Source organism: Rhinopithecus bieti, unplaced genomic scaffold (genome assembly GCF_001698545.2).
Source record: "Rhinopithecus bieti isolate Rb0 unplaced genomic scaffold, ASM169854v2 scaffold_42532, whole genome shotgun sequence".
Taxonomy (NCBI): Eukaryota; Metazoa; Chordata; class Mammalia; order Primates; family Cercopithecidae; genus Rhinopithecus; species Rhinopithecus bieti.
This window is the reverse complement of record NW_016818301.1, coordinates 2,449,387-2,475,628: the sequence shown is the minus strand read 5'-3', so window position 1 is coordinate 2,475,628 and position 26,242 is coordinate 2,449,387. Positions and strand designations below refer to the sequence as shown.

General features: G+C 50.7%; 1 protein-coding gene across 2 annotated transcripts in view; it reads left to right on the top strand.

The window, feature by feature from the left end:
* Positions 1-26,242, top strand: part of MYH9 (myosin heavy chain 9) — a 108,907-nt gene that overhangs the window by 944 nt on the left and 81,721 nt on the right. The gene's annotated exons all lie outside the window — the stretch shown is intronic.

Genomic DNA, 26,242 nt, shown 5'->3' with positions numbered 1-26,242 from the left:
CCGGTGCCCGGCACCGCATCCTTCCCAGGGGACCGGGACCCCCGCGCGGGAACTCGGGGAGGGCGCCGGCGGCAGCGAGGCCTCGGGGTGCAGGGGCGGCCTCGGGACCCGCGCTCCCCGGCGACCCTCGTGTCCCCCGGTGCGGTCCCAGGACTGGGCACCGGAGCTGACCTCCCCCTGCCGCTGGGGCACGCGCCCCGCCCTCGCGTAGCCTCGCCCAGGCCCGACTCTGGCAAACTTTTTAACCCCTTCTGGGAGCCGCGGCTCTTGGGACGCAGGCTCACGGGTTGGGAGCCCGGGGCAGCCGCTCCCGTGGAAGTTCCTGGCGTCTGAGGCACGGAGGTAACGGGCAGCGGGCACCGTTTGGCAGCTGTCAGGGCGTCCTCCTGAGTCAGAGTCGGACCGTCCCGATGCAGACCTTGCACCCGGCCCGGTTTCCGCCTCCGCGGCCGACTTCCTCATTAGCCCGCTGCCGTCAGGCTGGCCGAGGAGGGCCAGGGGGAGGTGCGGCGGCCGTCCGGACAAGGAGGACCCGACGGGGACCTGGGCGCGAGGCAGGAAGGGCCACCCCCAGCCCCTGCTCCAGCCCTCGACCTCCGACTTCTGTTCCCCGGGGGAGGGAGGCCCGGAATGCAGCAGCAGTCGGGGCCGCCCAGGCGTGCACCTGATTCCACCGCACCCAGGGGCCATCCTGCCCAGGCGGGGCGCGGGGGCAGCTGGCTCTGCCGTTACGACCAGGCCTGGGCGATTGCATCTTTCCTGTTTGAGCCAGATCGGAGTTTTCTATTCTCCACTCCCCGCACCCGCTTCCCTGTGCTGGAGTCCCCCCCCCCACCCCATCCTGTTCTGGGGCCACGCGCAGGAGACAGGACGGCGGCATCCTCATTTCCCCAGGGAAGCCCCGCTGTTTCAAACTGAGAGGCAGCACCCCCAGCACTAGCTTGCCGGCTGTCCTGAGGTGCGGGGCAGGGTGAACGTTCGGCCCCACCCAGCCGGTGTGGAGAGAAGACTCCTTGGGAAGTGCCAGGTCGTGGAGGCAGGCGCTCTCTCCACCGGGCAGTTGAGAGGCCCAGCCACTTTTCGGTTCACTGCGCCCTTTTCTGGGTTTAACAGGATTTCAAAGTAACTGTTGAGTAACGGTGGAAAGGGAAGAGAACCTTGGCTCCTTCTCCATGCAGTGCAACACTGTGGCCATTCTAACTCCACTGTCTGGGCCAGTGTTTGGCTCACCTGATGGCTTAGGAGTCCCTTTTTGGTAAGGAGGGAGGCCTTTTGAGACAATCACTCAATTAATAATAGTCAGTTTATATACAAGGCTGCTATGTGGGGGGAAGGGGACACAGATGTGTAATTGAGCAAATATTTAACTGCCCTCTCTGTGCCCGGGACTCTGGCAGGTGGTGGGGGATAGGAGGTTGAGTAAGACCTGGCCCGTGCCCATGGGCACTTAGGGGAGAACTGAGACAAATCCGTAGATGAGTCTAGCGTGAGGTGGAGATGACAGGGACCCGGGAAAGGTACTGTGAGTCATGGAGATTGGGAGAAGGGAGCCAGACTGCCCTGTGAAATCCCGGGCCCTGCCTCTGCCCTTGGGGAGTTTACAGTCCTCAAGGGGAAAGTGGCAGAACGAGTGAAATACAAAGACAGCCTGTGATGTGTGTCCCGAGTATGCCATAGACAAAGGACTCGAGGGATTTCAAGGCTGAGAGGGGCCACTTCTCTGGGACAAGGAGGGAGCTGCTACGAGGGAGAAGCACATTGCAGGTTTGGCAAACTGAGGCAAGCGTGCGGTGTTGGAAAGTGAGGAGCCTCTTTGTGGGTAATTGGAGGGTAATTAAAAACATGGAGAGATTGCTTAGTGTAATTTGAGAGCCACTGCGCCCTAGATGACTGTGGGGTGACACCAAAGAACTTCAGTCTTCATACTCAGCAAGCCCTGGCAGCGCAGGTGGACAGATCCAGGTGTCTGGAGAGCCGGCATTGGCAGGCTCGGTTTGGGGAGCTCTCCAGTCCGGGAGAAAAGAGCAGCATTCTGTAAGGCTGCTCATCTGAAAGGTTCAGCAGGGTAGAGGAGAGAGAAGATCAGGGCCCTGGCTTTCTTGCTTTTATTTTTAAACTTTTTAACCTAAGGGGTTGGAGATGGGACAACTTCTCTCTTGTAGGATGAAGGACGCATGTTAATCACAGCCTGCCTTTTGCCCGCTCTTCCTCCAGAAAAAACAAAACAAGGATCTGTTAGCTCTTTAAAAGAAGAAAAACACTCTTAAAAAATGCAGCATTGTTGTGTAGCCTGGTAGGGTATTGCTAGAAATCAGCCTGGCTGTTCTTCCTTTACTTCCTCTTCTAGCTAATTCTTCAATAAAGTACTTAAGACAGCCCTTACCAGCTTGACATCTTTATTTCAAAAGGAGAGGAGGGGTTGGCTGTCGTTTTCCTCCGAGCCTGGCCGGAGCCTGGCTGTACCCTTCTCTTGGAGAGGGAGAGAGAGAAACCCAAAGCAAAGGAAGAAGAGAAAAAAAAAAAAAACCCAAAAAACCCATGCCTTGACAGCTTCCTCCCAAGCATTATGTTCCAAAAATATTTAGAATAACAAAATCTGTGTGTCGTTGTGTGTCGTCTTAATTAAACAAACGTCCTAATTTACTGAGCATAAAACAGCATCTCTGCCTGCTGGGGCAGGAAGTGCATTTCCCTTTGTGCAGCCCTAGAGAGTCACTGCCTCTCAGCCTTAACCCTTGGTGTGCTGAGACCCTGGGCTGGAGTCCTCTGCTGACAAAAGAATAGAACCCTGGCAGTGCTGCTCCTGTGTCTTACTGAATCCCACTTTTAGAGCTGAGAAGAGTGGGATAGTGGAAAGAACGTGAGCTTTGGAAATAGGCCGAGTTCAAATCCTAACCCTGCCGCTTACTAGCTTTGTGACCTTAGGCAAGTCACTTAGCCTCACAGCCTGAATGTGCTCATGTGTAATACGGGAATCAAGATCCTACCCTTTGGGTAAGATGCGTGAACTGAAAGAAATAAAGTATGTACATGGCCTGTTATGTAGTGGCTGTATATGTGTGTGTGTGTATGTGTGTGTGTATATATATATATATTTTTTTTTTTTTTTTTTTTTGAGACAGAGTCGTGCTCTGTTGCCCAGGCTAGAGTGCAATGGCGTGACGTTGGCTCACTGCAACCTCCTCCTGGGTTCAAGCAATTATCCTGCCTCAGCCTCCTGAGTAGCTGGGATTACAGGTGCCCACCACCACACCCCGCTAGTTTTTGTATTTGTAGTTGAGACGAGGTTTCACCATGTTGGCCAGGCTGGTCTCGAACTCCTGACCTCAGGTGATCTGCCCATCTTGGCCTCTGCCACAGTGCTGGGATTACAGGTGTGAGCCACCGTACTCGGCTTGTATGTGATTTTTTTTTTTTTTTTAGATGAGTGTCACTCTCGTTGCCCAGGCTGGAGTGCAGTGGCATAATCTCAGCTCACGGCAACGTCTGCCCACAGGTTTAAGTGATTCTTCTGCCTCAGCCTCCCAAGTAGCTGGGATTACAGGTGCCTGCCACCACACCTGGCTAATTTTTGTATTTTTAGTAGAGATGGGATTTTGCCATTTTGACTAGGCTGGTCTGGAACTTCTGACCTCAAGTGATCCACCTGCCTCGGCCTCCCAGAGTGCTAGGATTATAGGCGTGAGCCACTATGCCCAGCACCCCTCCCCACTTTTTTTTTTTTTTTGAGACAAGGTCTCTGTCACCCAGGCTGGAGTGCAGTGGCACGATCTTGGCTTACTGCAACCTCCGCCTCCTGGGTTCAAGCAATTCTCTTGCCTCAGCCTCCCGAATAGCTGGGATTACAGGTGCCCGCCACCACACCTGGCTAATTTTTTTGTATTTTTAGTAGAGACAGGGTTTCACCATGTTGGCCAGGCTGGTCTTGAGCTCTTGACCTCAGGTGATCTACCCGCCTCGGCCTCCCGAAGTGTTAGGATTACAGACGTGAGCTACTGCACGCGGCCCCCCGCCCACATTTTTTTTTTTTTAGTATAAATGATCAGTCTTAACTCCCTGGGTTATCAGGTTGAGGGGGCGGGGATGAGGGTGGAGGATAGATTGTTTTCCTGGCTTCTAGCTCCATGTTCTTTCTGCCTCTATGCACAATAAGGTATGCGTATATTGCGGCTGTGGACTGTGATGCCCGAATGGTGAATAGGCAAGTGGCTATGAGGCCCATCTGCTGATGCTTTTGGATGCACTTGGTGATGAGTTTGTGCTGAGTAATCTCTTCACAGGGTCCCGGCTGGGACAGAAGGTGTGCAGACTGTGGTTTTAGTTCAAACATGTGGTTTCCTGTGGTCTGGGAGACAGCCAAACGGTGATACAGGAAGAGCACTGGACTTAGGTGACTGGAGACCTTGCTTCCAACCCTGGCTCTGGGCAAGGGGAGGTTTGATTTCCTTTGTGTTTTTTGATTTTGTTTTGAAGCAGCGTCTTGCTCTGTTGCCCAGGCTGTAGTGCAGTAGCATCATCATAGCTCACTGCAGCCTCAAATTCCTGGGCTCAAGGAATTCTCTGCCTCAGCCTCCTGAGTAGCCAGGATTACAAGTGCACATCACTACACCCGGCTAATTTTTGTGTTTTTTGTAGGGATGAGATCTTGCTGTGTTATCCAGGCTAGTCTCAAACTCCTGGGCTCAAGCAACCCTCCTGCCTCAGCCTCCCAGAGTGCTGGGGTTACAGGTGTGAAATATTGTGCCTGGTCAGGTTTGATTTCCTAGGAGGTACCATATCTCCCTACAGAGACATCATACCAGTTTATGTGCCCACAAATTATGCATTGGAGTGCCTGAGAAACTGAAAAATTAGGTAATTTAATTTATTTATTTATGTATTTATTTATTTATTTGAGATGGGTTCTCACTCTGTTGCCCAGGCTGGAGTGCAATGGCGTGATCTTGGCTCACTGCAGCCTCCACCTCCTGGGTTCAAGCAATTTTCTCACCTCAGCCTCCCGAGTAGCTGGGATTACAGGGGTGTACCACCACACCCAGCTAGTTTTTGCATTTTTAGTAGAGATGGGGTTTCGCCATGTTGACCAGGCTGGTCTCGAACTCCTGACCTCAGGTGATCCACCTGCCTTAGCCTCCCAAAGTGCTGGGATTATAGGTATAAGCCACCATGCCCAGCAAAATCAAGTAATTTTAATTTCCTAGGCACTCTTTTTTTTGTTTGTTTTTTTGAGACGGAGTCTCGCTGTTGCCCAGGCTGGAGTGCAGTGGCATGATCTCGGCTCACTGCAACTTCCGCCTCCTGGGTTCACGCCATTCTCCTGCCTCAGCTTCCTGAGTAGCTGGGATTATAGGCACCTGCCACCACGCCCAGCTAATTTTTGGATTTTTAATAGAGACAGGGTTTCACCATGTTAGCCAGGCTGCTCTCGAACTCCTGACCTCAGGTGATCCATCCGCCTTGGCGTCCCAGAGTGCTGGGATTACAGGTGTGAGCCACCACGCCTGGCCAGCACTCTGATACCTTATTGATGGGAGCGTATATTGTACAACCCTCTTTTTAGAAGGTCGTTTGGGGCTGGGCATGTTGGCTCACTTCTGTAATCCCAGCACTTGGGGAGGCCAAGAGGGGAGGATTGCTTGAGCCCAGGAGTTCGAGACCAGCCTGGGCAACATAGGGAGACTCTGTCTCTATTACATTAAACAACAACAATAAAAAAAGAAAGTTGTTTGGCAGTATCTGTCAAAGCATACTCCTTCTGAGTGCATTCTAGGAATTTATCTCACAGATAAACTCAGATGTGCTAAAGGGAATATCTGAGAATCTTCATCTCCGCATTGACATAGAAAATGACAGGAAACAAGCTCTCTATTAAAAAGGTCAACTAAATCATGGTACAGCTGTACAGTGGAAATCCTTGCAGCCCTTTGAAAAATGAGGTCAATCCATATGTACTGATAGGGCGTGCTCTGCAAGCTGTGTTGTAAGTGAAAAACACCAGACGCAATGTAGTGTAAATGGTGCTTCGTTTTGTGTAAAACATGGTATGTAAACTCCGCTCTGTGCATGCAGTATTTCTGGAAAGATATTGAGACCCTGGTAATGGTGGTTGCATAGGCAACAGGGAGTGAGCAGTACATTTCACTGAATACTTTTTTTTTTTTTTCCTTTGAGATGGAGTCTCGCTCTATTGCCCAGGCTGGAGTGGCATGATCGATCTCTGCTCACTGCAACCTCCACCTCGCGGGTTCATGCGATTCTCCTGCCTCAGCCTTCTGAGTAGCTGGGATTAGAGGTGTGCGCCACTACGCCCAGCTAATTTTTTTGTATTTTTATTAGAGATGGGGTTTCACCATGTTGCCCAGGTTAGTCCCAAACTCCTGACTTCAGGTGATCCATCCGCTTCTTCTCCCCAAAGTGCTGGGATTACAGGAATGAGCCACTGCGCCGGGCCATATTGTCCTTAAAGAATCAAAAATTCAGCTATTTCTCATTTTCTTAACTATAAAATAAGAGGTCCAGCTGGCCAATCTGTAGGTTTCAACTTTAAAGTGCATTGCTTTAGATTCCATATTGCATACGGAATGCCTACCTTGTACAAGGAAGGAGGGAAGGGTCTTTGTGCTTGAAACCTTGGGGTCCTGTTTTCTTCCCATGATGTCACATCACTAGAGTAACCCCTTAAACAGAAGTCCCTTCTGATCCACTTCCTCATATTCTGGGAAATGGTAGATGATTGATTTTTCTTTGCTGTATGAGAAGAGAAAGCCTGCGTGTGTGTGTGGAAAGCGTTTTGGGATCCCTCTTGCAAGGTTTCCATAATTCGCTTGGCTCCAAATCATAAGCTATCCTGCCCTAGGGAACCCACCCCAACCTGAACCCCAACCCAGGCCCTCACATACCTGGCTTGTTTTTTTTTTTTTGAGACGGAGTCTCACTCTGTTGCCCAGGCTGGAGTGCAATGGTGTGATCTCGGCTCACTGCAACCTCCGCCTCCCAGGTTCAAGCGATTCTACTGCCTCAGCCTCCCAAGTAGCTGGGATTACAGGTACCCGTCACCACACCTGGCTAATTTTTGTATTTTTAGTAGAGACATGGTTTCACCATGTTGGCCAGGCTGGTCTCGAGCTCCTGACCTCAGGGGATCCACCCCGCTCGGCCTCCCAAAGTGCTGGGATGACAGGCGTGAGCCACTGCAGCCCGCCACCCAGCGTTCTTTTTTAACTTGGGGTCGTTGCATCCACTATTATGTCCCTTCCCACTCTGTCCCCAGTTTCCCCTGAGACATCTGGCCTGTGGTTTTTATGTATAACAACACTGGAAAAGCCCAAATTCTTGAGAAGATGTGATCAGAGGAGTGTTTTGAATCGGAGGGCACTGCCCCTCTTCTCAAGGACGGCTGTCTTTCACCTTGGATGGTGTGGGCCCTGGGAGGAGCTGCCGGCGCTGCTGTTGTGCCCGGTTGACTCCTTTCCTGAGCGAGGTCTGGAAGACCCCGTCAGGGTCCTGAGGTCCTGCAAAGCAGCCTCCGGGCCTCCTTGGAGAATGGTGTGAGTCACACATGAGTACACACTATGAGCCCGGCTCTAAAATGGGACTGTCACTGCATGGGCAGGTGGCCTGTATCTATACCCAGTCCCCATCTCTTGTGCTTAGATGGCACCAAATATTTGGGAGGCAGGAGGGGAGCTGCCTACTCGGTCTAATGCATGTCTCTTTAAAAAGTAACCTAGGCAGGCTTCTGTTGGAATTACTCAGGTTCCCATTCCCACGATTAGCTTCTTGAGCCTGAGATGATTCAGTAACCGGGCAGGTGTCCCCAGAGAAAGCCCTTGGCTGGACTTCTGCCGAGCACTGGAGCAGCTGGGAGTCCCTCAGTGGCTGTCTGCATCTCTAGTCCGGGACCCTCCTGCTGTGGCTGGAGGGAGCCTTGCATGGCCTTCCCGAAAGGTGTGGCTTCCTGCCACGCAGGTTGGGCTGAGGCCTGTAGTGGGGTTACAGGTAGCTGATCTCCCCCACCCTCGAGTCTCTTCCTTGGTACCAGTCAGAGGCCCTTATCATCCTTGTGATATGTCCCAGAGGAGAAAGGGGGCTTCTCAGGGAGGTCCCTGTCTCCCCTTCTTGGACCAAGCATGATGTCTCTCTGTACAAATTTTTTTTTTTTCTAAGACAGAGTCTTGCTCTGTTGCCCAGGCTGGAGTGCAGTGGTGCTATCTTGGCTCACTGCAAACTCCACCTCCCAGGTTCACGCCATTCTCCTGCCTCAGCCTCCTGAGTAGCTGGGACTACAGGCACCTGCCACCACACCCAGCTAATTTTTTTGTATTTTTAGTAGAGATGGGGTTTCACCACGTTAGCCAGGATGGTCTCCATCTCCTGACCTTGTGATCCGCCCATCTCGGCCTCCCAAAGTGCTGGAATTACAGGCGTGAGCCACTGCGCCTGGCCTCTCTGTACAATTTTTAATGTGTTGGGGAGCTCGAAGCTAATCTCCTTGAGTAGGTTGCTACTCATCAAAAGGACGTTTACATTTTGGGAACGTGGGCCTTAGAAAGAAGAGCCTTTCTTCTTTCATTTTACCTCTCATTTGAAATGATCCCCTGCTTAAAAGAAAAATCAGCAACAACAATGAAAACCCTCCCTACTGGGTTTAGAATTATAGAATGCCTGGCTGGAAGCGATGTTGGGAATAATTAAAATAACATTTCTTTTTTTTTTTTTCCTAATTAGAGAAAAAGTGATTTGCCCAAGCTCATTCTGTGAGTCAGTAGAAAACCTTGGCCCCTGGTTTCACTCATCCCAGTGCCTTCCCAAATCAGGAGGCTTCATTTAAATGTGTTTTCTAAATGGTGACTCTCCCTTTTTTTTTTTGATGTTTATTCCCCGTTTAGCAAAGCAACACATACTTAGCTCCTTTAATCTTTCCTTAAGAGTCTATTCTTCTACTCTCTTCGTCTTTTTTGTTGTTTTTTGGCGGGGGGCACTAGGGTTAAGGAATGGGGTGGGAAGTGTTTTGGGTTTCTCTGAACTTCTTCCAGCTGGACGTGGCCACTTGAGCTGAAAGTTCCCACAGCTCGAAAAATCAATATTTCACATGGGGTGGCGCCAGGCAGCAGGGTGGGCCATTCAGAAAGCCACACCGCTGCCCACTGTCCTCAGCCAGCCCTGATTTCTAGTAACTTTAGGTCGCTTAATGTCTTGGGTGATAATTTGTTGTATTTTCAACACAAAATGCGTGGGAGGGAACAAAACAAAGCTTTGGGATCAGGCAGAGCTAGGACCAGACCCCCCGCCTTTTGTCCTGCTGCTCGCCTTAGTTTTCTCATCTGCACCATGGAGAAGCCTCTTTCTTAGCATTATAAATGGATGTGAAGTGGTCTGGTCCTCCTCTTCCTCCCCTTCATCTCTCTCCTTTTTTTTTTTTTGAGACAGCGTCTTGCTGTGTTGCCCACGCTGGAATGTGGTGGTGCGATAAAAACTCACTACAGTCTCAGCCTCCGTCTCAAGCATTCCTCCCACCTCAGCCTCCTAAGTAGCTGGGACCACAGGCGTGCACCACCACGCCTGGTTAATTTTTTTTTTTTTTGGTAGAGATGGGGTTTTGCCATATTGCCCAAGCTTATCTCAAACTCCTGAGCTCAAGCAGTCTACCTGCCTTGGCCTCCCAAAGTGCTGGGATTACAGGCATGAGCCACCTCGTCCAGCTTCTCCTTTTCTTCATATTAACAATAACATCATCTCTCCTTGGGTAGTAGAAAATACATGTTCAAGTTTTTTTTTGTTTGTTTGTTTGTTTTGGGATGGAGTCTTGCTCTGTCGTCCAGGCCGGAGTGCAGTGGCACCATCTCGGCTCACTGCAAGCTCCGCCTCTCGGGTTCACACCATTCTTCTGCCTCAGTCTCCCAAGTAGCTGAGACTACAGGGTGCCCGCCACCATGCCTGGCTAATTTTTTTGTATTTTTCATAGAGACGGGGTTTCACCGTGTTAGCCATAATGGTCTCCATCTCCTGACCTCATGATCCGCCTGCCTTGGCCTCCCAAAGTGCTGGGATTACAGGCGTGAGCCACCACGCCCGGCCAGGTTCAAGTTTTAAAGATTTCATATTTATCCAACAAGCCTGTCGCTTGATAACAAGGTGTGATGATTAAGATGACTGAGGAACCTGCTGGAACCCACCCCCGGCATTGATGCTGGGGTTTCTGATGCCTGCAACTTTTGCATCCTTTTCCCATGCAGTACAGTTCATCTCGTTATACTGATCTGAGCTGGTTTAAGTATATATATATATATGTATTTTAGAAAGGCTGTTACAAAGCAATAGAGGCACCTTTATTTAGAATTGTCTATGTTCAAAAGCCACCGTGTTTCCTGTGTTTCACATTAAGTCACTGAGCTAGAGGAGGCAGCTTCCTGTCTGATAAACACAAAGAACGAGGCATTTGGGACAGTTTGGGTGACTTAATCTAACTGGGCCAGAATGGGGGAGAAGATTTGAGAACTCACTGTCCTACGTGGATGAGGAGGTCAAAGGCAGGGTCTTCTTTCATTTCTGTCCCCAGGCTGTAACTCTATGTTTGGGACAGTTAGAATCAGCTCCTAGTCCTTGTTGCGCAAATGGGGTTCAGGTCTCATTGGTGTCTTCACTTCTTTTTTTTTTTTTTTTTTTTGAGGTAGAGTCTCGCTCTTTCGCTTAGGCTGGAGTGTGGTGGCACAATCTTGGCTCACTGCAACCTCCGCCTCCCGGGTTCAAGCGATTCTCCTGCCTCAGCCTCCCGAGTAGCTGGGATTACAGGTGTGCACCACCACGCCCAGCTAATTTTTGTATTTTTAGTAGAGACGGGTTTCACCATGCTATCTAGGCTGGTCTCAAACTCTAGACCTCAGGTGATCCACCTGCCTCGGCCTCCCAAAATGCCAGGATTACAGGCGTGAGCCACTGTGCCTGGCTGGTGTCTTCACTTCTAAGCCTGTGACAGGGAAGCCTAGACAACCAAAAGCTTTTGAATGCTGGTTAGTGACCTCTTCATTTTACAGAACACTGAGGGGGGAATCCCTGGGAGGAGAAAGGTGGTAGGGAGGCATTTTTGAGTTTTTATTTTTTATATTTAAGAACCAAGTATTGGGTATAAGGGAGTTGCCCTCTGCCAAATCAGTCCACAGAGACTCCCTAAGCTCCAGTTATGTGGTCTGCACTGTGCTGTCTTGGTGGAGCTCAGCAGGGATGGAGGACTGACAGACGGTCACTGTCACCAAGCAGCCTTATCCTCCAACAGGGAGTTGGGATACTGAGGGAAGCCCATGCTACCCTGAGTCACTGGAGACATCTGAGCATCTTGAGCCAAGTTCCTGGAGGCTAGGATTGCCTGAGAGGAGGAGGGAGGATGGGAAGGTGGGCATGGAAGGGAGGAAGAGCTGCTGTCTGGGTCACATCACAGCCTTGCTATTAATTATAATTATTAAACTTTATTGGCCGGGTGTGGTGGCTCATGCCTGTAATCCCAGCACTTTGGGAGGCCGAGGTGGGTGGATTACCTGAGGTCAGGAGTTCGAGACCAGCCTGGCCAACATGGTGAAACCCCATCTCTACTAAAATTACAACATTAGCCAGGTGTGGTGGTGCATGCCTGTAATCCCTGCTACTGGAGTGGCTGAGGCAGGAGAATTGCTTGAACCTGGGAGGCGGAGGTTGCAGTGAGCTGAGATTGCATCATTGCACTGTAGCCTGGGCAACAAGAGCAAAACTCTGTCTCAAAAAAAAAAAAGAAATTATTGAGCACTTGTATGTACTGGGTACCATGCTGATACTTTTAAAAATTTATTATCTTTTATTTAAAAAATTTTAACTTACATTTTGAAAAATAGAAATGGGGTCTCACTGTGTCATCCAGATTGATCTCAAGTTTCTGGCCTCAAGTGATCCTCCTGCCTTGGCCTCTCAATGTGCTGGGATTATAGGCATGAGCCACCACCGCACCTACACTTGGCCATTGCTAGGGCTTTTACATGGATTATCTCATTTAATTCTTCTCTTGTTTCCATAAGGTAGGGACTTATCCTCATTTTGCAGATGGGGGTACTGTGCAGGGATTCAAACTTGGGTGCTCCAGCTCCTGACTCTCTGTGGCCTTGGAGACGCCCTGCACTCCTGGACTTGTGTTTCCTCACTTGGCGGTGAGCAGTTGGGCTGGTCCTTGAGGCCTCCACCCTCGCCAGTGGCTGAGCATTCATTCAATGTGCAGAGAGAACGTTGGGCTGCAGCAGAATGGGATCTCTCATACAGCAGTTGGCAACCCACAGCGGGGTTGCCAGGTCAGCAGTGATGGCTACTGACTTCACCTTTAACCTCACTGGCCATTTTTCAAATGAATATGGTTGGACCTAAGGGAGAGCAGGTGGGAAGACCCTGGTCCTAGCATGAATCCAGGCACTGCTGTGCCTGTCTGAGTAGTGCCCTCTGGGGAACCAGCTAGCCAGACGACCTGCCATCATATTGCGTCGTGGGCTCTTGACATCAGCCCACTTGAAACCATTGCGTTCTGTTCGTCCCTCATCTATCCACCCGTCAGATCCATAGTCATTCAGTAGTAACTCCTTGGAACTGATTCTAGGTACAAGGCACTGGTTGGGTGCTGGGAACACGGAGGGAAAGGAAACATGGGCCCTTCTCTCCGGTTGCTGATGGTCTCCCACCAGATACAGATGCTGGGAACCCAGGGAGAAGGCATGGGGGAGTCTGAGAAGGCTTCCTGAAGGAGGCAGGCTTTGAGATTATAAAGTAGAGACATGGTGTGGCAAGTCCAGGGAGCAGGGGTGGGACCTCGTTCAGTTGCCCAGACTCAGGCAGATCTTTGTTCAGAGGTGATTCAGGTTGGCAAAGGCCCTGTGAGTCACCTGGGGCTGGTGAAACGCTTCCTCTCCTCCTTCGGCTAAGACCCAGCCTCTGCATAAGCCAAGGCGGCCCGTGAAGGCTTGCTTCCTTGCCCCATTTCCCAGGAAATGTGGGAGGGCAGGATTCCACACCCGGGTCACTCACCTTGGGATAGATGCTGGGAACGCTGCCTGCGCCCTCTGGTTGTGTGGCCAGCATGTTTTTCCAGCCAAAGGTCTTGGAATGAGATTTTTCATGGAATATTGAGAGAGACTTAATTGTTATTAGAATCAGTTCTTCTGTTTTTATTTATTATTATTTTTTGAAACAGAGTCTCAGTCTGTCGCCCAGGCTGGAGTGTACTGGCGCAATCTTGGCTCACTGCAACGTCCACCTCCCGGGTTCGAGCAATCCTCCTGCTTCAGCCTCCCGAGTAGCTGGGATTACAAGTGCATGCCACCGTGCCCGGCTAATTTTTGTATTTTTAGTAGAGATGGGGTTTTGTCATGTTGGCCGGGCTGGTCTCAAAAACTCCTGACCTCAGGTGGTTCACCTATCTTGGCCTCCCAAAGTGCTGGGGTTACAGGCGTGAACTACCCACACCTGGCTAATTTTTCTATTTTTAGTAGAGATAGGGTTTTGCCATGTTGACCGGGCTGGTCTTCAACTCCTGACTTCAGGTGATCCACTTGCCTCGGCCTCCCAAAGCGCTAGGATTACAGGTGTGAGCCACCACACCCAGCCAGTTCTTCTCTTGTTAAAGTAAAAAAGAAATAAGGGGGGCATGTGGTGTTTATTGCACAAGCATTATTGCAACAAAGCTGGCAACAAGCAGATTTGCCCCGCACCTCATCCACTGTTTTGCATTTTTCTGGGTTTCCTGTCCATAGACACATGTATTTTACAAAATTGTAAGCAGAACAGAGACTGTGTTCTGAGTTACTTAGTACTATAATGTGAAGTTCCTATGTTGCACTGGTCTCCACGATTCATAATTTAATGACCCACTTATGTCCACTGAGGGGAGGGGCCATGTTTCATGTTGCCAGAAAGTTCCATGGGTTTTATTGACTCTTGGAAATTAATTCAGCAAACGTATCCAGTACATCTGTTCTAGATCTAGGCCAGAAACGGCACACTGGTCAGGATGCAGATGAATGTGAGGTTCCAGGCCCTGTCCTGGAGGGGCTCGCAGTGTAGACCTAGGAGCATGCCACTTCACTCTGGTGTGATTGTGATTGAGGGGGCTGAGGAGATGGCGGCTGCTTGGATGCCCAATTCCAGTCGATTACGGCTGATGGAAAACAGGTAAAACCACTTTGTCATTAGTGGTGAGAAAGCTTAGGAACAAGGGAGCTGGGAGATCTTTCTGGGCTTTTGGAGGAAGCTCTTCAACCTGTTCACCCCGCCTCCACTGTGCCTGCCACTTCCAAGGCTCCTGGCCAGAAAACCCACTGGGAGGAAGTGAGGGAGAGAAAAAGTCTCCAAGAGACCTTGACAACAGGGAGGTTTGGGAAATAGCCCCTGGCCCTACTGAGAGAGACCCTACCGAGGGTGGCAGTGGAGCAGGGGCAGCTGAGGGCAGGGGCAGGGGGAGGATAGTGGGGTGGAGTGGTCTTCCAAAGTCGGAAGGCCATTGGCAGGCGACTTGGGCTCTGCTGAGGCCCCCGGCGTTTTCCAGGATGGTGTGAAAATGGTAGCAACAAGTTGCAACAGTTTAGTTTTGTTGTAAAGAGGAAGTTTCAGAATCCTAGTGGCTACTTTTGAGCAGACAGATGCTTGTAGAAAGAGAGTATTTGGGGGTGGGCCTAAGGGGAGAAGATGGGTGGTCAAGGGGCTAGAAATTGGAATGCAAGAGTTGCCTTTGCTCTGGTATTTCCTTTCATTCCAGAGAAAGGCTTCCTCTGCCAGGTGTTGTGGTTGCCTCTTTCGGCGTCCAAGACCCATGTTTCCTAACCCCGGCTCCCCACTCAAATCCAGCTGACCTGAATTCTGCTGTCTTCCTAGACAGCAGGAGAGAAGTCGTTTTCTCATGGGAAAGGTTCCAAAGTCTTGTTGCTCCCTACCCGGCTAAGGGCACAAACAGGTCTGGGGGCCCAGGTGGTCACGGTGGCCACCGCTGCCCTTGTGTGTTTGCAGATTTTCGGAACTCCTTTCGTCCCCCCTCCAGCCTGCTCTTGGGACCTGGATCAGCACCAGGCCTGAGGTTTCACTGGGACAGCTCTGTCAGTCCTTAATACCCTCCCATGGTTAAATACTAACTCAAAAACACAACCTAAATCTTAACCTAACTTTTTTTTTAATTACCTGTCAATTTTTTTTTTTTTTTTTTTTTTTTTAAGAGACAGGGTCTCACTCTTTTGCCCAGGCTGGAGTGCAGTGGCACAGTCATAGCTTATTGCAACCTCAACCTCCTGGGCTCAAGTGATCCTCCCACCTCAGCCTCCCAAGTAACTGGGACTATAGGTACACGCCACTACACCTGGCTGATTTTAAAATTTTTTGGTAGAGATGGGGTCTTGCTATGTTACCCAGGCTGGTCTCGAACACCTGGGTTCAAGTGATCCTCCTACCTCGACCTCCCAAAGTGCTAGGATTACAGACGCGAGCCACTGCGCGCAGTCTGAATTTATACTATTTAAAATTATTTAGTAGCTGTTATATTGGAGGAAGGAGAGGTGGATGCAAGGAATAGAGAAAGCAGCAGGAAGTGGGGTGTGGGACAGGGAGTGGGTGACTTCAGAAGCAGCAGGTGGGTTTACATCCCATTTTCATTCAATTTATTTATTCATTAAATATGTGTCAATTGCTAGAGACTGTTCTAGGTTCCGGGGACGTGTCATTGAGTAAGGCAACTGAAGTCCCTGCAGTTTCCTGTCTAGTGGCGGAAACAGACAATAATCAAACATGCTTACTAGGTAGGTCAAGACAGTAAGAGCTGTAGAGAGCCCAAGTCAGGTGAGGGGTATGTTGAGAGGTAATAAATTCCCCAGGCAGCTCGGCATGGTGGCTTACACCTGTAATCCCAGCACTTTGGGAGGCCAAGGCGTGTGGATCACCTGAGGTCAGGAGTTTGAGACCAGCCTGACCAACATGGTGAAACCCTGTCTCTACTAAAAATACAAAAATTAGCCAGGCGTGGTGGCGGGCACCTGTAATCACAGCTACTCAGGAGGCTGAGGCCGCAAGAATCGCGTGAACCTGGGAGGCGGAGGTTGTGGTGAGCCGAGATGGCGCCATTGCACTCCAGCCTGGGCAACAAGAGTGAAACCCTGTCTCAAAATAAAAATATAAATAATAAAAAAAAAATTTGCTCAGGCTGCTATGATGAAGTGCCAGACTGTGTGGTTAAGCAGCAGACATTTATTCTCTCAGTTCTGGAGACTGGAAGTCCACGATGGTGTGGACAGGCTTGGTTTCCTTTGAGCCCTCTCTCCTTGGCTTGTAGGTAGCCGTCCTCTCATTGTGTCCTCACGTGGTCTTCTCTCTGTGCACGCACACGCCTGGTGTCTCTTCCTTGTATTATAAGGACACCAGCCATGGGATTAGGGCCTACCCGAAGGACCTCATTTTAACTTAATTACCTCTTCCAAGGCCCTGTCCTCAAATACCACAGTCACATTCTGCGGTACTGGGAGTTAGGGCTCCAACATGATGGATATTTTTGGTAGGGACACAATTCAATCCATAACAGGGAAGAAGGGAGTAGAGGAGTGGGTTTGTGTCAGCAGAGGGTTCTCTGATCCAGGGACATTCTGTTGATGCCTTCAGGTCCAGGGGACGAGCCCTCCAGGACGGTACTCTACCAGTTGTTTAATTGCTTTGAGCTCCAGTTTCTGCATCTGTAAACTCTGGTTCATAGAACTATCTGTCCGTGTTCTCTGGGTAGCTGAAGTATGAAATGCACTCAGCAGTGTCTAGTTCATGATGGACTCCCGATAAGTATCAGTGCCCCTCCTGCCCTGCTTCCCGCCCCCCACTCCCCACCCCGGTTCACCATCGCTTTTTCCTTTTGTCCCACTTTACTCTCTGCTCCGGGGTTCTACTTCTGATCAAAACACTTGAGTACCCGGGGCTGCCCCCTGCCTTCTGCCCGGTGCCTGTGGGCCAATTGTTCTTGGAGGTGGCTCCTCCCCTCTGTTAAGTCATAAGCCCTTTTGACAGCGGTAAAGAGGAACAGTTGTAGAAAGCTGGTGCAGGACTCTAACCTAAACTCCCAGTTGCTGGCCCGAGTGTTGGATGGCTACGGTTCAAGTGTGCATTGCCGAATACTTCGCTTATGCCACTGTCCCCAGCAGACTGCTTCATGTCTTAGCAATTCTCTGTGCTGGCTTATGTGCTGGTCTCGCTTCCCCTTTTAGAGGCCTTGCCGCCAGAACCCTAGCATGGTGCCTTGCCCATGGTGAGTACTTGATACATGCTTGAGAGACAGGTGAGGATATTCATACCAGAATGCAGGGGGCACAGACCCTGATGTGCCCTGGGTAGGTGGCTTTATTTCTTTGGCTTCTGAGCCTCGCCAGCATGATGGGCGTGTGTCTGGTGCTTAGGTAAATAGGCAGGCGCTCTGGACTCAGACCATCTGCCCTAATCCTGGTTCTTGCACTTGCAGGCCCTTTAACCTTGAGTGAGTCATGTCGTCTTTCTGTACCTCAGTTTTCCTTATCTATGGAATGAGGAAAATAAGAAATGCCACAGAGGATTTTGACGCTCAATAAAGTTGAACTTTATTGTTTATATGTCTTATCTGTCCACAGTTTATCTGGCACCGTGCCAGGTTATATATTTTTATCCGTTTACAATTTTCAGTCTAATTTTTCTATCACGTTATAAAGGTTAAAGTCACTTTCGGGTTACTGCAACAAGAGTCTCTCAATCCCATGAAGGTGGCAGTATTAGTGTTCCTATTTTGTAGCTGGGAATGTTGAGACTCCAAGAAAACCTACGTGACTAGCCCCAGGTAGCAAAGTGAGTGATCTAAGATCCTCTCCCAGCGCCTCATTTTCAGGCCAGTTATTTTCCATATCTACTTCCATCGCCTCTCCTGCCTTCTCATCCCACTTCAACCACTTTATGGGCAATAGTTGTGAGACTGGGTTTTTGTAGACTTCCATGCATAGCCACACAGCAGTGGTTGCATTACCTAGTTGGCTTTATGGCACCAGGTGTAAATTACAGCCTTCCCTGTTCCATCCTAAGAGACCTGTCGGGTAGACAGCAGGTGAGGGCTGACAGGCTGGTGTGAGGTCTGGTCAGCCTGGTCCTTGTGGGGAACCTGGATTTTTGCTGTTCTCCCTCTGAAGAATGGATACCACCCCCTCGTACCTTCCTAGCCCACCAGCATGCCGTTCTCAGCCCGCCTTCTGCCCAGAGCCGGCCTGCCACCCACTGTTTCCTGCCTTTGCCAGGGCGAGGGGGAGGTGGGTATATAATGCCAAGTGCTCATGAAAAATGCCTCGTCATGAGATTAATTACTTGCTGCTGAGCACTGTGGAATTCACAAGTCTCCATCAGCACCTCGACGTCTCCCCTGAACTCTACCTGGGGTTAGTTCTGTGGACTCTCTGGCTAGAACTTTAAACCTATGTTAGACAGAAAGACATAGTGGCCACCAGTATGATGCTGGAGATCAGTCTGGCAGAATCCCTCCTGCCATTGACCCGCTGTGTGTCCTGGAGCCTTGATGTCCTCAAAGGGGAGACACTAGGCTGAGGGCGCTTCTGGGTTGTGAGGTCCGGGTGTGCAGACCTGTGCAGTATCATACACCTTGGAGGACCAGCATAGTACAGAGGGATGGGTCTCTTCCCTTTTAATACAAGTCACAGGCTTTAATGACCCTCAGGTTGAAATTAGAGCCCCCCACCCCCACCCCCTTGCCTTACTTCTGGCTTTTACACAAGAATCTGAAGAATGTGATGCTCTATTGCGGACCCGGCAGGGTTCGCAGGCTCTTCCGGGGCTTTGCAGGGCAGCCTTTGTTGTGCTGCAGGACCTGGGGCATTCCGAATTGGTTGTGGTTGGGAGTCAGAGACAACTCCAGGCTCATTAAATTCCTGGCTGTTCAGGGCGATCTAGACAGCTGGGAGGGGTAAGGGTTTGGAGATAACACTCTTCCACCTCCCGGCACTGTTATCTTAGAGAAATTGGGTTAAAAGTGAGTCTGCTGAAGGGAGTTGGTAGCAGCCAGGAGGGCAGATACTGCTGCTTTGGCCCTGGGCGACTGGAAAGCTTACGGGTCCACCTCTGCGTTTCCCTTTCCTGATCATGGAGCAACTGCTGTTGACCAGGTCCTACGTGGAGGCTTGCCAGATGCTCTGTGTGCATTCGCTGTCTTATTGCACCCCTAGAGGCAGTGGAGCAGAGTGGTTAGGCATGGAAGACCCGGAGCCCCAAGTGAGACCTGCAGGGTACAGACACCAGCAGCTACTACCTGTGTGTCCTTCAGCAAGTAAGCCTTCTGGCCTTCAGTTTCCCCATCTGCAAAACAGGATACCAGTAGAACCTACCTCACAAGGATGCTGTGTGGTAAAGTGAGATTCCTGGTGAAAAGCACTCAGAATAAAGTGCAAGTGACCATTATTTAATTGCCAGCAGGGTCCTGGGAGGTGGGCTTTTTCATTCCCATTGTACAGATGAAGAAAGGGAGGTTCAGGACATTTAAATAATTTGCCAGATTTCCTGAACCAGTGAGGAGAATCCAGTGCTTACCTCCAGGTTGGCCTGACTCTGGAGTATCACATTCGGCCATATCCCAGCATCCTCTGGGGTGCCTGTGTGCAGGCATCTGTGGGTGTGTGTTTGTGTATGTGCCTGTCTGTGTGCACAGGTCTGTGTGCATGTCTCTGCACCTCTGTGTGCACAAATCTTTGCACGTGTCTTTGTGCATGCGTATCTGTGTGTGTGCAAGTCTCTATGCACACATCTTGGAGGGGGAAGGTGGGGAGGGAGCCTGGGGCTCTGTCCAGGGCAGGATGGCATGGCCCAAATCTGGCAGCTCTCTAGGGCAGGGGCTACTGCTGCTTCCTTCTCTCATGTGCAGCTAACAGCTTTGGCCACTTTCAAACCAGACTGTGGCCTGGGCAAAGGAGCGCTGCTTGGTGGGTGGTAAGGTAAGCAGTAGTCACGTTTCTGGGGAAGGACGTGGTAAGGTCGTCCTGTCGGCCAGGCTCCCTGCTCAAGGACACTGGGGTTGGCCAGCCTTTCAGACAAGGGTGCTGCCATAACCCAGTCTAGGAGTGGTAAGTTAATTTTTCTGTAAAGTGTGAAATAAGTGGATTTCATCCTCACTTGTATTTGATCATTTCCCCCGGGGAATGCAGGAGGCTCTGGGATGCTTCTCTGGAAAGCTTGGCACTGCCTGCCATGCCTTCTATGTGCCCAGGGCTGGCTGTGTGCTGGCTCAGTTGAGAATTGGACCAAGGGATGGAAATGTAGGGAGGAGAGACTGTTCACCCTTCAGTTTTGGGCTTCTTTTTTTTTTTTTTTTTTTTTTTTTTTTTTTTTTGAGACGGAGTCTTGCTTTGTCGCCTGGGCTGGAGTGCAGTGGCCGGATCTCAGCTCACTGCAAGCTCCGCCTCCCAGGTTCACGCCATTCTCCTGCCTCAGCCTCCCGAGTAGCTGGGACCACAGGCGCCCGCCACCTCGCCCGGCTAATTTTTTGTATTTTTAGTAGAGATGGGGTTTCAACGTGTTAGCCAGGATGGTCTCGATCTCCTGACCTCGTGATCCGCCCGTCTCGGCCTCCCAAAGTGCTGGGATTACAGGCTTGAGCCACCGCGCCCGGCCAGTTTTGGGCTTCTTGTTCCTGGAGTCCAGGGCACCCCAGAGCAGCGCAGAAGAGTCAGCCTCCCTCCCGTGCCATGTGGACTCTCACTGTTGGGCTATTCAGCCCACAGCTTTGCTTCCTCAGTGAGATTCTGCTTAACCCTCCGGAGGGTGACGAAGGAAGAGATCTCGCCTCAAGTCTTTGTTCATGTTGCCTTGGTAGAAAAGGAGGCCACTCTAGTGCCCCATTACCTTTGAGCTTGTGACCAGGGGACTCCTAAAAGTCCATGCACCGCACTGCAGAGTCTCTGCGAGCCCCCTACTGGGTATGCATTCACCGCCTCTCACAAGTTCTCAAAGGGGTCCTTGACCACTGACCTAGACAAATAGAAGCTTTGGGTTTTCCATTTGTAGAGTGTGCACACGTGTGAGTGTCGTGTACCAGATGCAGCCCGGGGGCTGTTAGGATCAGGATGAGAGTTTGTTCTAGTCTAGGCTGTGTGCCACCCCAGGGGTAGAAGTATGTGGGGATCACCTTCCTGGGGCTCATCACTGTAGCTCCAGCACAGTGGCCTTCCCCTCTCTGATGATCCTTCTTGCATTTAGAACACCGTCACTTCTGGGTATTTCTTCATTGTGGGGCTGGGCGGGGCGATGTTTCTGATGCCAGACTTGATCTCTTGTTATCTTGGATGCTGAGGATGGTGGGCTCTTCTTTCGTTCTTGTGCTCTTGCACCTGCACGTTGGCAAGGATGTTCCCGGGAAGCCCTGTACCTAGGCAAGTCCCTTAGCCTCCCTGAGCCTCTGAGGCTCTCTCCTTTTTTAGGGGGAGGGGCAGCATGACCCTTCACTTTGCCAAGGATGGCGGGATCAAATGATGTCAGTGTCACAAGATGAATGTGTCAGGTGATCGGGTAGCTACAGCTGCCTCTCACCTGCCTGGAGTAGGATGCTCACCCTGACCCCCCACCCCTCACTGAGTTTCCCTTTGGCTTTGGACTTCAGTTTCTGCTTGGCCCGACTGTGTGAACTTAGGCAGATTGTTTGAGCCTCTCCTTCCCAGCGTAGATAAGTCAGGGTGGTGTTTTTCAAAAACTTTCAAGTGAGATTCATTGGTGGGTCGTGAAGTGAGTGGCAACCAGTTTGTTTGTTTATTTATTTATTTTTGAGATGGAGTCTCGCTCTGTCACCCAGGCTGGAGTGCAGTGGAGGATCTTGGCTCATTGCGAATTCCACCTCCTGGGTTCAAGTGATTCTTTTGCCTCAGCCTCCAAAATAGCTGGGATTACAGGTGCCCACCACGCCTGGCTAATTTTTGTATTTTTAGTAGAAACGGGATTTTGCCATGTTGGCCAGGCTGTCTTGAACTCCTGACCTCAGGTAATCCACCCGCCTCGGCCTCCCAAAGTGCTGGGATTACAGGTGTGAGCCACCATTCCCGGCCGGCAACCAGTATGTTTAGAAATGAAAGAAAATAGACTTAAATGGAAAAGAGTCAGAGTGAATAGCATGTGTATGTCACATTGTGACAGTTTTGTTAGACATGTTTGTATGTGTGACAAAAAGTTTTTAAATTAAAGTTAAAAAAAAGGCCGGGTGCAGTGGCTCATTTTGGAAGGCCGAGGCAGGCAAATCACTTGAGGTCAGGGGTTCGAGACTATCCTGGCCAACATGGTGAAACTCCGTCTCTACTAAAAATACAAAAATTAGCTGGGTGCGGTGGCACATGCCTGTAATCCCAGCGTCTTGGGAGGCTGAGGCAGGAGAAATGCTTGAACCCAGGAGGTGGAGGTTGCAGTGAGCCAAGGTCGTGCCACTGCACTCCAGCCTGGGCGACAATGAAACTCTGTCTCAAAAAAAATAAAAGAAAAAAAAATGGCCGGCCGCGGTGGCTCAAGCCTGTAATCCCAGCACTTTGGAGAAAAATTATAGCTTGAGATGAATGTTGGGGCCCCAAGCATGAGATGCCCTGGCGCCTCTGGCAGCCCTGACTTAGGGTGGTTCCTACCTCCAGGCCCGAGCTGAGCTGCGTGTTCAGCCAGGGCTGTAAAGGGAGCCCCTTGCCAGGTCAGACTCTTTAACTAAAGGGCTTAACAAAATTCTGGGAAGTGAGCTACATTCCTGGGGTGGAATAAATCATGTCGAGTTGGGTTAGGCAGGATGTGACTTCAAACCCTCGAAGTGGGCTGTGTGAGGGCAGCGTCTGTGACTGACTCATTATGAGCTCAGTGGCGACACAGGCTGTCTTGAGAGGAGGCAAAGATCACGGGGGAGGGGCTGGTGTGCAGGGCTGCCCTGAGCCCGGCTCTGGGAGCTTATTTTGTCCTCACAGTGGTTCTGTGAGTTAGAGGGTACTCCGATCCAATGCAGAAGGGGCTAATGGGGTGGGGTGGGCGTGGGGCTGTCAGCTAGACCCGTTGGGGCTCCCTGTAGCTGTCCATGGGGGTAGCTGGGATCAGCTCCATTTTACAGGTGGAGAAACTGAGGCTTGGGGCCCAAGTCAAGCTGGCAAAGTTTGTTAGTTAAGTGGTGGCTCTTGCCTTGCACATGCAGCCTGTCTACCTCCTGGCTGCAGCTTGTCCTCAGATGTCTTCTGCGAAGGTTGTAAGTGAATAATCACCATTAGCAGGTCCCTCTCCTTTTGAAGTCCATGATCAGAGTCCACTGCAATGACCGCTTGATCAATTCAGGAAGATTGTTGCTGACCCCTGGCCAATGATGTGTCTCTTGGAAACAAAATCAAGATTAGTGTACGGCAGATATAGTTATCGGTGAGGCAGAGGATGGGGCGGAGGGTGAAGGCCCTGGATGGCCACAGAGAAGCTATGGCCTGTTGTGGGTGGCCCTTGTTGTCTGTCCTACTAAGGGGAGACCTGAGCCACACGATAGTCACGCCTCTATTTGGACAATAAGATGGAAGACGATTGGACTTAACATCAGGCACTTAAGAATGGGTGACACAGGTTTGACTGGGCTTGTTCCCTGGAGTCCGGACCTTTGGGAAGATGGGAACCTCTCCCATGACTTTAGTTCAGCACCTCCCATATGTGGGGCACTGGGGATGCAGTAGTGACCCAATCTCTGCCTTGGAGCCCTCAGCCCTGCCGGACTAGAGGTGAAATGGCTACTGGAGGGAAGTGGCTTCTCATTCGCTTTTTTTGTGTTATTTAAATATCCCTCAGAGGATAACAAGCTGCTGAAGGTCTGATGGGTTCTAGGCTGGGCGACCTTCAAAAGTGGTCTTCTGTTTCTGGTCTCCGGTTGCACTTCTCAGCAGTCGTGATGTGGACTCAGAAAGCCCTCATGCTGCACTTTCCCACTGAGACGGGGGCCATATAATTACATCTTCTGAGTATGGTTATTTTTCTGCATTTGGTTTCGGCAAACTGTGCTCACATGCTTGAGGAAAGAAAAACCATTCTATCAGCAGAAGCTAAGGGAAGGAATAACTTTGCTGCAGGAATCTGAAGGGTTCAAGTTGCCCCTCCTGGGGGTGTGGGAAGCCTCCAGCCAGCTGGGGAGATACCATCTGCAGGGAGACACGCTTGGTGTGCTCGGTGAACTCAACCAAACCCTTCCCCTGTCAGCCATTTCCAACCTGGGGGCGAGTCAGAGGGGATCATCTGCCCCTCACTGTTTAGGAGGGGACGCCCCCACCGTACCTGAAACAACTTGCTTTTCTTTGCAGTTTCTCCTGGGTGGCTGAGAGAGAGCTTGTTATTGAGTAGGTAAGGCACAGGGGTGATGTCACTGTGCAAATATTGAACCAATTAAAAGCAAAGCCAAGGGCCCAGTGTAGATGACTTATCTGTAAATCCAGCCCTAGGTCTGTCTGCCTGACCTTAACGTGGGGCAAAAGCTGCTTAACCTGTTTCCTTCTCTCTTTCCTTCCTTCCCTCCTTTCCTCCTTCTTCCCTCCCTTCCTCCCTCCGTCTCTCCCTCCAGCTACCCTTGGAGTAGTCATTCTCTTGGACTGCCAGGTTCCCAGAAAATACTTGTAAGCATTTTCAACAATTCAGTTATTTTCAACAAGCATTGATGCTCTCTCTGCAGCACCCTGGGCAAGAGCAAGAGGGGTGGGGAGACAGTCCCTGCCTCTAGAGAGTTCTTTTTTTTTTTTTTTTTTTTTTTTGAGATGGAGGAATGCAGTGGTGCGATTTCGGCTCACTGCAACCTCCGCCTCCTGGGTTTAAGCAATTCTGCTGCCTCAGTCTCCTGAGTAGCTGGGATTACAGGTGCCCGCCATCACGCCCAGCTCATTTTTGTATTTTTAGTAGAGATGGGGTTTCACCACGTTGGTCAGGCTGGTCTCGAACCCCTGACCTTGTGATCCACCTGCCTTGGCCTCCCAAAGTGCTGGGATTACAGGCCTGAGCCACTGCACCCGGCCACCTCTAGAGAGTTCTAAGAGACATTGGAGGACACGGGCAGTGAAGCCATGGTTCTGGTATAAGGCAGATTGTGCTGGGCCTGTCGGGGAGGAGGGAGAAGGACGAGTAATTCATACTAGGGTAATTCATACTGTGAGAAATTCATACTAGGAGAGGCTGCCTGGGGGAGATGGCATGTCCATTTGGTTTTGGGGACTCTCAGTCTGTGGAGAATTAGGGAGATGGGCCCTCCAGCTTGTCTCTGGGTGACAGCTGAAGCAAAGGCTGCTCTGGGGAGTATGCTCTGGTGACTGGAACGGAGGGTTCTAGCAGGGGACAAGAGAGGTGTGGCTGGAAAGATGGTTGAGAGGCACTGGTAGAAGGAGTTGGGGTGGGGTTATAAAGGCTGTGGGAGGCATGCTTCTATCCATGCTGGGTGGGCTGTCACTCTGGGGTGATGGCAGGGCTGGCCTCAAGCTTTTGCTGCTTTCTGCCCTGGCTCACTGGTTGATTGACTTATTCATTAAGAAATGGTTTCAGGCTGGGCGTGGTGGCCCACGCCTGTAATCCCAGCACTTTGGGAGGCTGAGGCAGCTGGATCACTTGAGGTCAGGAGTTCAAGACCATCCTGGCCAACATGGTGAAACCCTGTCTCTACTAAAAATACAGAAATTAGCCGAGCGTGCTGGCACATGCCTGTAGTCCCAGCTGAGGCGGGAAAATCACTTGAATCCAGGAGGCAGAGGTTGCAGTGAGCCAAGATCGTGCCACTGCACTCTGACTCAGAAATGGTTTCTGTGCTGAGGACCCAAAGCTATGTCTCGGTGGTCCTCAGGTTGGTGTCTGAGTGGAGGACACCCAGTTGGACACTTTATTGTGTAGTCCATGTGACACATCCTACATGAGATCTGTGCCCAAGATGCTTTGGAAACACTGGCCCTGGAGCTCCTGGGATTCCTGGGCTACTTCTCACTGTTGTAGGACGGTGATTTCAGGACTCTCCTCGAGCCAGGCTCTTTGGAGTAGGAGATCAGAGGGTGAAATCTGTGTCTGCACTTGTCCCTCTCGTGCCATTTAATCACTCTCCACCTAGCCTGGTCAGAGAACTGTCTTTTCTTCTCTTAGATTGGAAGCTCCCTCATTGCAAGTCTCCAGTACTTTCGAACCACTGACTTCTCACTGCCCCCTCCGTGCAGGTAAGGGAGGATGATTTCTTTTTTTTTTATTTTTGAGGCAGAGT